The following is a 16,132-nucleotide window of genomic DNA, read 5'->3' as shown; positions in this document are numbered from 1 at the left end:
CCCGCTCCCCACTGACCAGCTCTGGAGGCTTGCCAGAGCACTTGAAGATCACTCCCTCTGTGAATAGAAGTAGAAACAGCCTCAGAGAAGTGGAGGGACTTGCCCAAAGCTACACAGCCAGTGAGGGCTGCTCCAGGAATCGAACCCTGATCCAGGGCATGTACCATCATTGCGCACCTTCCCTTTGTGTCTTCCTGGATAGAGCATGCCCATGAAGATTTCACCATTCATTTACTGAGGCCGCATTCTGGGCCAGAAACTATGCTAGGTTCTTCCCTCAAAGATCATATGGTCTAATGGGAATAGAAATGAATTCCACAGCAAACAGATTATTGCAATTTCAGGTAGAGGTGCCTCGCCAAAGGTCTATGCAAGGTCCCTTGGGGACACAAAGGAGGTAGCAATGAGTCCTGCTACGGAAAGAAAGCCAAGAGCAGAGGCTGCCAGAAAGAGGAGCCACCTGGGCCAGGTAGGCAGGTGTGGTTTGGAAGGGCACTCCAGACCTAGGAATTTGAGAACCACCTTCAGGGCCTGCACCTGAAGCAGCCATCTGTATCTCACGTTCCTGCCTCATTGAGTCTATGTGGTGCCTTGGTGTAATCTCCCAGGGTTCCCCCTGCTTAACCCCCAGCAGTTCCCAGCTCTTTCTAATACTCACCAGACCAGTGGGCACAAGATTCCACAGAAAACTCACCCTCCTGGAGGCCACAGAGGTCTGGGTCTGCGCAGCTCCTGACACTGACTAGAGAGGCAACGAGGGCCAGGCAGCCTTGGTCTCAGGCTCCCTGGGAACCCTTACCTTAGAGCTTCCTCCAAGGCTGCTTCTGGGCTGGGAGCTGGGGACTGTGGTGCCACCCGTCCTGGTAACATGTGATTCAGTTGCTTTATTATTATCAACAACCACTACTATTTTTAATGTTTACTAGATTCCAGGCCACAAAAAAAATTAGAATAAATATTCTGCCCAGGATCTGCATCTCACAGTAACACATTACCCCAACAAAGATGGTGGCATCCTTCTCCTTCCTAGCCTTTCTCCACGGGAACCTTCAGCTCTTCCGAGGCCGGTGATATTTTTCCTTTGGAGTGATAGAAGAGCCTAAGTGCCTCCACTCTGGAAAGCACAGATATTTCAGGATTATTTCAGTGACCAAATATCTCTGTGGTAACAAGATACGTTCTCCCCCTCCAAATGTGGGCCTGTGGTAATGATTAAAACGATAGACAGAGCAGCTATTTTCCAGCGATCTGTAAAGACTGCAGTAATATACCCAAAGCATCCCCAGAGATAAAAGAGTGAGATTAAATAATTCGAAGATAATTTCTTCCATGAAAAGAATAATGTTGCCATCAAAATGAAAACCCTTGTAATAAAAGCAAATTATGCTGAGACCTTGGGAGCACTCTGCCTCTCTCCTGCCATTTTGAGGCAGCACTTCTGCAAAAACAGTGCTGGAATTGTCAGCACAGGACTTGTATCGGAGACGGAGGTGGGAAGGCAGACGCCCCTGCTGCCGCTCCCACAGTCAGAGTGTTCCACGGAACAGACAACACAGGCCCAGGTCTAATATCAAGCGCCAAGAAAGTGAGCACAAAACAGCAGTTTGTTCCAGGACCCAGGTCTAATATTACATTCTAATATTAAGTACCACTGTCTAACAGAAAGAGCCTGGCCCACACCAAGAAAGTTGAAACTTCTCCACTTGGGTCCAGTTAGATGGGCTGAAACTTTTCCGTGTGATTTGGGGTCTGTATATGGAGTAGACCCAGAGGCAAACCTGTGTGTGTTGGATTCCAGCGGTCTGAGAGCAGAGAAAGGCAGGAGGGGGACTTGAAGGGGAAGGGGAGAGGCAGCCTGCAGGGTGCCCCCAGAATCCAATTCTGCCAGACCCAGGATTTGGGCAAACCATTGGCAAGACTTCTCCAAGGCTAGTATGAAAGAAACTGAGCTGAGTGTGCCTTTAATAACTCTGTAAAGAAAATTTAAATTCTGTCTTGCTACAACATGCAAAAAAGGCTGGAGATATTTTCCCTTATACTTAAGGGTATGTTTGAGATAGTCTAACTTACAACTCAGGGACACATAATCGTCATTTTGGAGGTGGCATGAGGTGACACCTCTTCCTCCAAGCAGTTGAAACCATAGTAGAGCTTTTGACACCCAAGCGCCAGCCTCTCAGGTGAAATATTTACGTGCATATTAAGACACTGGAGAGAGAGAAAACAAATGGGAGTGGTCAGTGTGGGTCCTGAAAAGAAAGTAAAGAACACAGACTCCTTGCAGGGCTTGATTTGTGATGGGACAGCCTCTTACCAGCCAGTAACACTTACTTCATAATATATGATTTACCTGAGCCTCAGAGGGAAGTGAGAGTGGTTGGTCTTCATCACTAGCCAAACAGAGGACAGAGAGAAAAGATGCAGAGCACAGCCTGAGACTCTGATATGATCTGGCACCAAAAGGACACGGCCCCGAAGGGAAGTAAATCTCTTTCTTCGTGGACCTTCGCCCCACTCTCCGTGGTTGCAGGACCCCATGTGTACCTGTCTTTCTCCCTACTCTGGATGTGACTTCCTAGAGGCAGGTCCTAGTCATCTGGATGTGCCCAGAGCGGAGTGAATGAACAATGACTAAGCCTCTAGGTCTAAGGCCTGAAGTCTGTGAGGTTGGTGCAACTTGACTTTGCGTCTCCCAGCTCCCCCATTCCTGTTCCTCCCCTGCCCCGTTGAACTCCCTGCCTCTCTCAGATTCTGCTCTCCAGAAAGGACCTGCTGTCAGCACTTACTTCTCAGGCAATTTTCTCTGCTCCAAGATTCCTGCATTTGAAGCTGATTCCCAGGATGAAAGATGTTGTCCCTATCTGAGGAATGTCCAGCCTTTGCAGACTAACGGGAGGCAGAATGGAGAAAGACTGAGACTGATCTTGAGAAGTGTTCGACTTAGTGGGAGTAAAAGATAGGGCGAAAGCAGGAGAAAAAGCAGAGGAGCCTTTAAGCCCCAACACCAAAAGCAGCACATCACTTGAGGGAGAGTTCAAGGCCTTAATATCAGACAGACCTGAACTCAAATCCTAACTCTGCCGTTTACTGGCTATGCTGTATTGGACAAGTCACTTGACTACCCTGAACCGTATAGTCATCAGTAGAATAGGGATGCTAATGCTAGGTCCTCAGGACCGTTGTGAGCAATAACTGAGCAAATGTGCATAAATCATTCAGGAGAGTGTCTGGCACACGGAAGAAATTCAGAAGCTGATAGCTGTTAAACTATTTGTACTTCTAAATCAAAGAGGGGCCTCTGGTGTGCAAATAAGGTATTTCCTTAAGCTATGGGACAGAACTGACTATTAAAAATCTTTGAAATCCCCTTCACACACGGAGGGAAAAGCTTCTACGGTCTCCTTAAGTTCTGGAAATAAGAGGGGAAGGCAGATTCTGAAGGGGGAAAAATGCTTGGGGGAGGGCACAGACAGCTTAGTGTTAAGTCTGCTCACATAACACTACTCGTGGTATTTTTTTTAATACCACGAGTATTAAACTTGGAAAAAATTGAAAATTTTATACTATTACAGGGAGAGGGGAAGAGCCATGATTTGTTTCACCATGGTATATAGCCAATTTCATGAACTTTTGACAGTTGTGGCATATTCCTAGTACATGTGGTTCTCTAGCCCATCCCTGCCCCATGTGAAACATCAGCCCAATATATTACATTATATTTGCAGCAAAAAAACACACAGGCAAGTTTGTTGATGGAAAAGCTGTCTCATCACTGGCACCAACCCCAACTGATTGGCAGGGCCAGCCTAAGGCCTTGTTTTGCAGGGTCAGTGAGTCAGTGTTGTAGATGATTAGTGATGTGTGTGTCAGACTCAGGATAGGGTACCAGAATCACTAGCTTCTACGCCCATTCTCCAGATACTTAGAAAGACCAATAATAATGCCCAGATCCTGCTTGACAGGTATGAAAACAGAGAGGGTGGCCTTGGGAGGACCTTGTCAGGAGGAGGACGGCCCAGAACTTCATGCCAATCAAGAGGACATAGAAAACAGCTTGGATGATCAGGACATGACAGCAGGCACTGTAACAAATAGCTATTTTAATAAAGGTAAGCATTAGGAGGAAAAAATGTTGTGATCAGTAAATATGGCAACAGGTGTGCCTGAGAGAATAAAGAACCATTAGCTAACAAATTTTCCAAATCTTTTCCATCCTTGTGAAAAAATTAAGATCAGATGAGGATAAAGAAAAGTGAAGACGCACCTGTCACCCTTCCTCAAGCTTGATAAGGACTTTGGTTTAATTTCCAAATATTTGGGTGTTTTCCCTTAGATATCCTATTGTTATTTATTGCCTAATAAATAAATATTATTTATTGTTATTTCCAACTTTACTGTGTTCCATGAAGTTGCTCTGACTTCAGTTCTTCTAAGTGTATCGAGACTTGTTTTATGGCTATGCCTATGGTCTGTCTTAGTGTAACTATATATTGTGATAGATGGTGAAAATGGCCCTTAGTTATTATTTTCCTCCCAACAAGAGGTGGAGTCTATTTCTCCATCCCTTGAGTAGGGTTGGTCATGTGGCTTGCTTTGACCAATGGGACATCAGCAAATGTGACACAAACAAAGGCTCAAAAAGCGCTTGCACATTGGCGTTTGATCTTGTGCTGTGTCTGAAAGCCTGAGCTAACCTGCTGGAAGATGAGTCACCCTCTCCAATAACCTGCCAACCACCAGATATCTAAGTGAGCCTAGATCATCCAGCCACTAGCTGACCTGCCAGCCAATAACAGACACACAAGCAAGCCCAGTGTAGATCGGACCAGAAAAACCACCCAGCCAATCCACAAAACAGTGAGAAAGAACGACTGATGATTGTTGTAGGCCACTACGTTTCAGAGTGTTTTGTTATGAGGTAAAAACAGAAATATGTGTATCATGTGTGTTATACATACACACATCTCAGGTTCTCTTTTTCTCTCCTTTTTTCTACTTCATATAGGCTCTAGTGTATACTGTGGTTGTTAACTTTATATTTAGGCTTCAGGTTATACAATAATAAGACAGTATTGTCACTGAATTAGAAGAAGAAGAATGTCACCTGAGTTGCAGTGACTGATGAAATGTGGGGCTTCCCCTTCAAAGAAAAAGGGTAAGCACATTTTAATCTTTACAGAGGAGACTTGCAGTAGGTTAGCAAGGAGCAGGGTTTTGCTGTGGTTCTTTAGACACGTGGCAAGAAGGGTATGTGTGGATGTTGTGTACCCCAACAGCAAGAATGTGGCAAACAATGAGGACAGATACAGTTCAGCAGACATTCCACACCACTGCTCCCCCAACCCCCCATCCCCATTCCTTCCCTCACACAGAGGCTAGAGAGCGGAAAAACAACCATTTCCCAGACTCATTTGCAGCTAGGTTTCTGGGTGTGTTTTAGGTCCTGCTAATCAGGTGCAAGAAGCAAAGCAGAGACTGGGCACCGAGGATATGAGAAAAGAGGTGTGGTGCCCATGTTCCTGGTGTGGATTGTGGCAAAGGTGGGGACAGGAGCCGTGAAGGCTTTTCTGATTCTGCAGCTTCCCACTTTTCTGATTCTGCAGCTTCCCGCTTCCCGGCACTGCTCTGGCAGCTCACTCAGCAGCATACTTCTGAGAGCCATTGCCGCCTAAAGTGTGTTTCTTTACCTCTCCAGGAATTTAATAAACCATTAACTATCCTGCTATCTGTCCCTGTCTCCGCAACAGAACCCTCACTAGACAAGGACAAATTCTCCACCGCCACAGGTCCCTAACCTCTCACATACTTTGATGCCATCCTGAGTAAGAGAAAAGGGAATCAAACAAATGTGACAGACTGGGCATTTTTACCTAAGGAAGCTGAGAACTACCTAAAAAAAATGAGTGTTTCCATTTTTTAGTAAGACTACATTTACCAGACTAGACTACAATTGAAGTTTCTCCTCCTGTTAGCCAGCAAGTGGGAAACGTGGGGAAAACCAAAGCACTATTAGAGACTGCATTTTTTCTGCTCATCTGACTATATTTTCATTTACCTATTATCTAATTTAATCCTTCCCACAACCCTAGCAAGTTGAGCACTATTATCGCCTCCTTTTCCAAGATGAGGTAGAGTTTCAGAGAGACTGTACCCAAGGTCACATCTAGCAGTAAAGCCAGGCTGAGTCTCAGGGAGACTGTGCCCATGGTCACACCCAGCAGTAGAGTCAGGACGGTGACTAATCCGTGCATCCCCAGAACCCTCTTAATAACTTTGCGATTCTGCCCCGGTGTTCCCTTCCCTGCCCTCTTAATCGCCTTTTAGGTCTTCAACATCCTTTGCTTCCTCCCTTCAAAAATGTGTTCAGGCATTCACACTGAGATAGGGATTACTATTGAGCCCGGTCACTTTGACAGGCAGGGCTGTTTTCATTTTCCTGGCTTCAACATCCTCTCTGGCTGAGCTCTGAGGATGAAACTTCCGGCTATAGTAAGCAGAGCAACACGTGTGGGTCCTTCCTGGGGTCCTGAAAATTACCCACAGTTATCTAATCTGAAAAGTGCTTTTCCAGTTACTCACTCTCTTTGATAACCAACCCCACCCATGCACACCCTCTACATACCCTCCCCCATGGAGAAAAATCTACCAAAAGCAACCCAGCTGCACCTAACAACACCTCTCTTCCCCTACCCCTAGCCAGGGTGTATCCAAGAGCCACCAACTGGTCTGACAAAGAAGCATATATGTCAAGAATGGTGTCCTCAGATCTCCATCTGCCATAACGAAGCAGCTTCATGGAGACGCCTAAAGGAAAACAGCTGTCTACTTGTATCTCTGTCAGCCCTGACGCCAACTGATTGAAACCCATAACTCTTCCCATGTCAGCAAGGGAATGCATCTCAGCGTGGGAGTATCTGACAGGAAACTGAAATATTGATGAAGATAAGTTGATAACATTTTTGATAAATAAGATGCCTTCTGATACTAGATTTTTGTGTAAACAAGTTGTCAACGTATAAGCAAAAAAACTACATCCAAAAAAAAGATTAAAAATGAGGAAATTCTGTTAATTCCTTTAATTTTTTCCTGTGGCTTGGGAGAAAACTATTGCTGCCAAAGATTAAGAGTAGATGCTGAATGGCATCTTTAGTAGTTGGGAAGGGAACTCCTCACTTCAGTTTAACAAATATTTTTGAGCACCTTCTTTATGCTTTGTGCTGGATGCTGAGGATATATAAAGATGTGGTCCCTGCTTTTAAACCAATTAATCTTTCAGGGGAAATGAATCTGTGAATGAGTGACCACAAAATGGCGTGGAATCATGGTAAGGAGCATGGCCTTCAGTCTCAGAAATGAGCTCACAGTCCTGTTCAAACTTCTACTAGTTGATGAGGCCTTGTGCAAGTTGTTTAACCTCCTGAAGCTTCAGTTCATTTATCCAAGGAGAGGAATAATAATACCTGCCTTTTAGGGTTGTCATGAGGGTTATAATATGACAGTACCACTTCCACCCACAAGCCTTGCCTTATGTAGTAGACACTGTAGTGTGTAACCAAGTTCCCCAAAGATGTGCATTCCCCTGACCTGGTCAGTGTCATCTGCTATAATGGCTCCCCGCTGAGCCCCTCTCCAGAATGTGCCCTCTGCCAAAGGGAGCTGCCTCACCCAAGGTTATATGACTTATGGGGTTGAGGGGTGGAGATATGTATGTTCAATGACTGTTTCTTTGAGTCATAATTTGCATACCATAAAAATTCACCCTTTAAAATACCCATGAGTTTGGGTATATTTACAAAGTTGTGCAACTATTATCACTATCTAATTCCAGAACATTTTCTTTCTTTCTTTTTTTTTTTGAGTTGGAGTCTCACTCTGTCACCCAGACTGGAGTGCAGTGGCCGCTCCCGGCCACCGCAGCCTCGACCCGCTGGGCTCCGGCGATCCTTCCGCCTCAGCCTTCCAAGTAACTGGAACTACAGGCACGCGCTACCGCACCCGGTTAATTTTGTGATTTATTGTAGAGATGAGGTCTCACCAAGTCGCCCAGGCGAGCCTCGAATCTGCGGGCTCAGGCAATCCACTCACCTCAGCCTCCCAAGGCGCGGGATTGCAGTCTGAGCCACTGAGCCCAGCTTAGAACATTTTCTTTACCCCAAAAAGATGGCCAAGAAAACCCAAGCCCATTAGCAGTTACTCCCTATTTCCCTCCCCTCAGCCCCTGGCAACCACCAATATACTTTCTTTCTCTATAGATTTGCTTATCATGGACTTTTCATATAAATGGTATCACGCAATATTTTTTGGTGTCTGGCTTCCTTCACTTGGCATAACGTTTTCAAGGTTCACCCATGTTGCAGTATGGATCAGAACCACATTCCTTTTTATGCTGAGTAATATTGCACTCTATAAACATGCAACATTTTGTTTAGCCATTCATTAGGAGTTTTTGTTTTTTACTTTGGGACTATTATGAATAATGCTGCTATGAAAATTCATGTCCAGGTTTTTGTGCTGTCATGTTTCAATTTTCTTGGGTATACACCCAGGAGTGGAATTACTGGGTCATATGGTGACTCCACACTTAACTTCTTGAGGAACTGCCAGCCAGTTTTCCAAAGAAGCTGCATCATATTATTTCCCCACTAATAATGTATGAGGAGTCAAATTGTTCCATATCCTTGCCAATACTTGTTGTTGTCTTTTTTATAAGTCATCCTAGTGGGTGCAGAGTGGTATCTCACGGAGATTTTCATTTGCATTTCCCTGATGCCTATTGATGCTGAGCATCTTTTCATGTGCTGATTGGCCATTTGTGTATCTTCTTTGGAAAAATGACTATTTAAATCCTTTGCCTATTTTTTAATTGGGTTATTTATCTTTTTACTGTTGCATTGTGAGAATTCTTTATATATTCTGAATACTAGACCCTTATCAGATATATGATTAGCAAATATTTTCTCCCATTCTGTGGGTTTTCTTTTCACATTCTTGATGGTATCATTTGAAGAACAAACGTGGTTTTTTTTTTTAATTTTATTTTGATGGGGTCTAATTTGCCTACTTTTTTTTCTTTGGCTGCCTGTGCTTTTGGAGTCAATGACTAATATACAAAGATACAAAAGGTTGTCTCTCTTGTGTCAACTAAGGACAGCACTGAAAGGCCATCCAACTCCAGGGCTGCTCACAGGGTCTGCTGGGGCCTCTGATACAACTGCAACACAGTTCACCCTCACCCTCTACCGTCATTGCCAGAAGCGCTCTCCAATAACATTCTTCCTGAAAGTTTCAGAGTCTGTTTCTTGGGGTACCCAACCTTAGACAATTTACTGTGTCCCCGCTGGCCTCAAGACAGAGTTACCACCTCACTATGGTTTCAACTCCATTTCTGGCATGGCATGGCACCCACTCTCCAGCCCCATCTCTCTGAACAGACTCCTTACATGCCATAATTCAACCACACTGAACTCTTTGTGCTTTCTCAAAAAGGCCATCTCTCTGGCCTCTGGGCCTCTACTCTTGCAGTTCCTTCCTCCTCCCTTCCCAACACCTACATCTATCCCTTCACCCTGGTTAACACCCATCATCCATCCAAGCTCCTGCACTAAGGACTCAGCTGGCCATCACTCCCCCCACCCCCAGGACACTGACCCTTCTGTGTAAGTTCCTTTCTCCTCCCTTCCCAACACCTACATCTATCCCTTCACCTGGCTAATACCCATCATCCATCCAAGCTCCTGCACCAAGGACTCAGCTGGCCATCACTCCCCCCAGGATACTGACCCTTCTATGTGCTTCCAAAAGCCCCTTAACCCCCTCATCCTTATGCTTACCATACTGTACCGTAATTACCTAGTTTATGACTTTATCTCCACAGTTTGACATAAACCCCATGAGGACAGGAATCCTCTCATTTACACCACGTCTCTAAAGCTGGCACAGAGCCTGACATATGTGAAGCACTGGAAAAATATGTAGTGAGTGCATGACACATACAAAGCACAGAAGCAGCCCAAAAAAGGCAACAGCTAACTAGGAACGGTTTCAGGAAGGGGGTAGCTCCTGCACAGGGTCCAGAGTGGACAGGAGACCCACAGGCCAGCAGTGAGGGGACTCCATTGACACTGCCCCCAAGTTCCATAGCCACTTTCACACCCCCGTGATGAGTAGCCAGCACTCCAGTTGAAACCAGTTCTCTTATTCGTCCCATGCATCTCATCTGGGCCTCCCAGGGTCCACCTGGGGCTGTCCCTCCTGCATTCACAGTTTCCCAGATTCGGGTAGAAAATGCCTGCTAGAAGCTGCTAGAAATCAAACTACCCTGTCTAAGACATGCATAAAGCCTGGTCTGGCTGCCTGGAGATGGTTTTATGGCCTTCCTTATCAGGACTCTGCAGCAGTTGCCGGCACCAGGACAGACAGTCCTTTAGTTAATCATTCAAATAGGAGGCCCAAGTTACATTAAAATGATGGATCTGTGGCTGCAAAATACATCTGGAATGCCCTCTGAAACCTCAGCCTTTCCCCTGAATGCCCTCACCTTAGATCCGTGGAGGTGAGATCCAGAACCAGGGGAAGGCCCACAAGGGGGCTGTTAGCGACCCCAGAGCATGAACTCCCTCGCCCCCAGAGTGTGATGCCCGGGCTGGCCTGCTCAGGGCTGATCCACTCTGGGAGAGCCTTTGATTATCAGTGTTGCACTGCTAGCAATTGGTGGCCAGGGATTTAAACCCACACTGTCTGACTCAGAGCCGGTGCCCTTAACCATTGTGCTGTGTTGCCAAATGAGACTTTGGAACTAGATCTTCCAAATCTCACCTTACCCTCTTCACACTACTTCATGTCCTCCTTATGAAGTGTGGGGCAAAGCCTAAGCCTCTCCAGCTTCCTCCCTCCCAGCTCTCTGCCAAGATCAGAGTCACAGACACATCTGTTGAGAGCAGGCCTGGGACAGCCCTTGGCAACAAGACTGTCCACGTCATTGTTGTGACCTTCTTCAGCTCAGCTCAGCTTGGGACACCACAGCATGGGCTACCATGAAATGTGAGGACATCCGGAGGACAGGAGAACAAGGGAGTTGGGAAAATTGCCTCCAAGAGGCCAACACCAAATCTCACCCACCTCCACCTCCCAGTTTGCAGCTTAACAAGATTTATGGTGCTGCACATATGGGTCATTCTTGAGATAAAGGTCATAGATCTTGCAGCTGACAGGCTCCCTTCATCAGTGCTTCAGGAAAACTTCCCCAGCTGATAAATGAGCTGTCACTAAAGCCTCAGCAACTGGCTCCTAAAGGTCTCCAAGGCTCGGGATTTCTCATTTATCCTGAAAGAGGGACATCCACCCTTGGTGCCCAACAAAGCAAGGAAGACGGCTGGAGTGGGGCTCTGAGGGGAAGCCTTCCTCAGCCAGCCCTCCCCTGGGCCCCCTCTCTAACCCCTCAGTAGACGCCAAGTGCATGGGGATTTTCCTTAGTACTCACTGCCCAGGAGTCCATGTTCAGCCAAACAAACTGCAGGGCAGAAGCGAGAGGGTAGACTGGAAAAATCTGGACTTTTGGATTCAATGAGTCTGAGCTGACTGGTGGAGAGGAAGCCATGTGGCATTCAGCGACAGGAGGCTAATTGTGTTTTGACTGTGGCCAGCATTGCTAGTTGCCCACCCACGGTCCATTCTCCTGTTCTTTCCCTAAAGCAAACTCCGAGAATTTTTGGAGCAGCAACATGCCCAGTTAAAAATATTCATCTGCCCCAACTCACTTGCAGCTGGGGCACTGCAACAATTGAAGGGTTCTCTACCGGGGATTTCTGGAAGGGCTTTGCTTTCCTGTTACAGGCACTGTCCCTTCCACTTCCCCCTCCCTTTTTTTCATGCCTGTTGTACAGATGTGAAGATAACTAGGGAGCATCTATCTTGCAGCTTGCTAAGGACAGAAGAGCAGAAATACAGAAGGGCTTGGAACACCAATGACATCGAGGAGCTGCTGTGCCCGCTCTGGAAAGCCTGCCTCTGGACTTGTGCTTATGTGAGCAAAATAGCCCACTACATGAAGCAACTGAAGTCAGCTTGCTACCACCTGGAGCCAAATAAAATCCTGGGTGAAGGAGTCCAAGCTTGGGGAATTTGAGCAAGTTGCTTAACCTCTCTTGAGTCTCAGTTTCCCCATCTGTATAAAGGTAATGACTATAATAAAAATTGTTCCCACTAGTAAATTCTGCACTCCACACAGGCACTATGCAGAGTGTTTGGCAAGGATTGCCCACTGAATTGAGAAAGTGACCACTGCATACAATAAGTAGAGACAGAGTGCACATGACAATATGAACTAAGGCGACCTCTGGGGACCACTGTGAGAATCAGATGAGACCAGCTGGAAATTCCTTAAAACTATGAACAGCTACATACGTGCTTACTAAAGCCCACATCCCTTGGGGTAAACACAGTCGAAACCAAGAAGAGTCCCTCCTCTGAAAGCAGGAAATCAACTCGTGAGACTCATGCCTTCCACCCCCACTCAGAGGGAAGCCGCCCTCGAGTGCTCTCACAATGTGCTGAAATCCGTTTTTGTTTCCTCCTTCCCTCTGAGTGAGGGTACAGCCAAGCCCTCCACGTGGCTTCACTTGGGGCTTCCCTCACAGACTCTCTGTGTATCTCCCAGCCCAAATAAGACCCTGGAACAGAGTGCTCATTCCCTTTCTTGTCAGGACCTTCCCTCCACACATATCCTGAGCCCCCAGGGCCTGTGTGCAGTCAGGTCATCTCCAGTCACTGTCTGCCACCAAAGACCCAGAGCCCCTCATTCTAGAGGCTGCTTCTGACAACCCTGCCTCAAGTGTCTGTCTTCTGTGTTTTAGAGCTTTCCCATGTTCATCTTCTCCACAAACTCACAAAATGGGTATATCACCCATACTTTACACAGATCAGGGCACCAACTCTGAGAGGTGAAAAGACCAGCCCAAGGCCACATGACCACCTTGCCCAAACTCAGGCTTGAACGCATGTTTCTTAACCCTAAAGTTTCCCATCTGAACTACCATGCTGACCTATCTTCTTCCACTTTAAGAAGTGATTCTTGTTCTCTCTCTCTCTCTCTCCCCCCATCCCCACCTCTTCCTCCTCCTCTCTCTTTAACTCCTGTCTCTCTCTCTCTGTCTCTGTCTCTATATGGGTAATGTCTCTTCTCTGGCCACATGTGTGCATGTGTCTTTCTTTTTATGCTTCTGTGTTCCTGTTTCCATGTGTGTCTTGGTCTCTCACATTATCTCTTGCTCTGTGTGAATCTCACACCCTTTTCTCCAGGTCTCTGTGTGTGTCTGTCTCTCAGGGGCATGAGTTTCTCCCTCCTCTCCCACTCCAGCCCCCATAGCACACTGTACTACACAGGTAACTGCTTGTTTATCTGTATCCCTTACAAAACTCTAACCCCCATGTCCATAGGGACTGTCTGTCTTGTTGGCAATTGCACCTCAAGTTCCTAGCACAATGCACGTGTAGATGCTGAATATATTTTTGTTGAAGGAATACTGTTTGTTGAACTTGCCAGCCAAGCAGAAGCAAGAACGGGACCCAGCTAGTAGAGTACATGCTCATAAGGACACAAGTTCATTCATTTTACAAATGAGGAATCAGGGAGAGAGAGAAGGAGACTCTGCGGTTCACACGGTCATGAATACATCCCCCTTCCACCCTAGGACACCTGAGAGCTGACCTCTAGTGACCCTGCGGTCTTAGCGCAGCCTTTGAAGCTGCCACGAGAGGACCGCCCCTCCTCTCTGTTCCACCCCTGAAAGGGTCTGGCCTTTCCTCAGCGTCACAGCCACCTCAGGAGCTCAGGTAGGCACAGGTCTGGGAGCCTCCGCTGGGCTGATGGAGAACCTGGCTCTGCCTCAGGCACTAAGGGGCAGCTTTGGAGGAGCCTGTGGTCGAGAGAGAGGGCCACGGAGAACCTGCACATGAACAACAGCCTGCTGCCTCTCTTTAGTGCCAGGTCCCAGTCTCCCCACGTGCAAATGCAGGGGCTGCACTTGAGGACGTCTAAGATCCCAGCCAGGAGCCCCTTCCCATGGGCACCAACCCTAAAGCTATGTGAGAAGCTTCCTGGACAGAAAGGGGTGGAAAAGGGGGAGCACAGATGCCTCAGTGAAATCACAGGAAGCTGATAGAACGGTGTTTTTATTAAACAAAATAGCTAGTTAGGGTCAAAAACTCTATTTGTAAACTGTAAAAAAATTAATTTGGTCAAAAAATGATCAAAAATGATTGTTAGTTGGAACTTCTCCTGGGTAAGGAGAAACCAGGACAGCAGGGCACAGAGAGGGAAATGTATAGGTGTGGGGACAAAGCCCTTGTTGGTCATCAGTCCTCATCTAGTCTTCTCAGAGGCCAGGCCAGGCCCAGAGCAGGTGGGCCCAAGCAGGTGAGTTGCAGAAGGGGTTCTCCGGCTCAGCTCTGGGCTCTGCCTCCCTGCTTGCCCTTGAAGTTCAGAACTTAGTAACCCCTGTCTCTAGAATGCACCCACAGAGGACCACTCTCTGGGATCTGAGGAGCAAAGCAGCCTTAGGAGGAGGGGGCTCGTGTCTCTTCTGGAGGGTCTGTTCATCCACCCCTGCAATCCTGTGATTTAGGCAGAATAGCGTGTTATCATCTGCCTCCACGAGGAGTTGCAGAGATTAAGTGGAATCAAAGAGCCCAGCACAGGGCCTGGCACATGGTACATGCACAATAAATGCTAGCTTCTATGATTATTGGAACGACTGCAGCCTGAGCCCTCTTCTCAGGCTGCTGCTCAAACTCAGTTGTGGGTCAAAAGAGCTAGTGGGTTCTCTTCAAGTGTGTTCCACTGCTTACAACACACCCTTGGATAAATGGGTTCACCTCTCTGGGCCTCCTCCATCCCAGGGGTACAAGTGCCCACCTGCCCACCCAGAGGACTCTAGTGGGGCTGAAAGAGGCCTGGCCTCATCCTTCTGAACAGGCCAGCTGCTCTAGGGATGCCAAGGGCCAGTGGCACCAACCTCCCACTCTCCGTTCACTGATGAGGGGTGGAACGACAGAGGCAACAATGGAGGCCAGACCAGGAAAGGGGAGAGGAGGTGGAGGAAGGGAAGTTACCACCACTTGAGTCCTACTCACGTGCACTCACGTGCTTTACTTCCTTCTTCCATAAATAGTTGCCAAGTGCCAACTGTGTGCTAGGCACTAAGGATACAGAGTAAGTCAAGCAGGCTGAGCCCTCTTGGAGATCAAAATTTACTTTCCCAAATACGAGGCAAAATCTGTCTGAGCAGTCCCACTCGTCTCTTGGGTGGCTCCGGCTTGAAGATGAGCCTGACCCTTCTGTGCTGTCCATCTGTCACCTGGTATAAGACAGATTTACACATCCCAAAGGGGCCTGGGACTGTCCAGTTTGTTAACCAGAGGGAGAGCTCAGATTTCTGAGGAGGGGGCTTTGAGAAGCCATGGCTGAGCCAAGCATCCAATCCACTTCATAAGAGACCCCTTCCCTAATGGTGATGCTCAGCGTAGCCATCTCATCTTCCAAACCTGACTTCCAGTGGTTCCCAGTGACCACCTGGCAGTTGCCCATGCCACCTAACACCTACTGGAGGGATGTCCTCTCTGGGCCTCACCGAAAAAGGCCTCTGTAGGCTGACATGGTGCTGAGGTCAGGTGACAGAGACCAAAAGAACCCACACCCTGTTTAACGGATCTTTTAAAAATGTAAATCTGCAGGAATATGTCTGTCCTTTTCATGTCTGAGACATAGTGGAGGGGTGGACTACAGAAATACTGAGAAAGGTTCACACAGTTCAGCTTTTATTAAAATAAAAGAATGGGAAACTAGAACATGATTCCTGTTAACATAATACATTTGAGGAAACGCTTCTCCAGCTATCACTGTAACTGATCAAGCAAGTGATAAGTGTTCTTTTACAAATTATACAGACCCTAAGAGTCATGCAGAAAACACCAGATCAAGGACCTCACCTGTGCAACGTGTTGTAGGGGTGCCAGTGATCAAGTCTGACTGCCACAGTGACACAGCACCCACACAGACATACACATTCAGTGTCTTGAGTTTTCTTTCAAAGAAAGTATTTTACACATCATGTACAAATTAAACAAGAAGTCCAAC

This window comes from Carlito syrichta, unplaced genomic scaffold, assembly GCF_000164805.1.
Source record: "Carlito syrichta isolate Samal-C Ts95f unplaced genomic scaffold, Tarsius_syrichta-2.0.1 Scaffold306893, whole genome shotgun sequence".
Taxonomy (NCBI): Eukaryota; Metazoa; Chordata; class Mammalia; order Primates; family Tarsiidae; genus Carlito; species Carlito syrichta.
The sequence above is the reverse complement of the archived record's forward strand: the minus strand, read 5'-3'. Positions refer to the sequence as shown.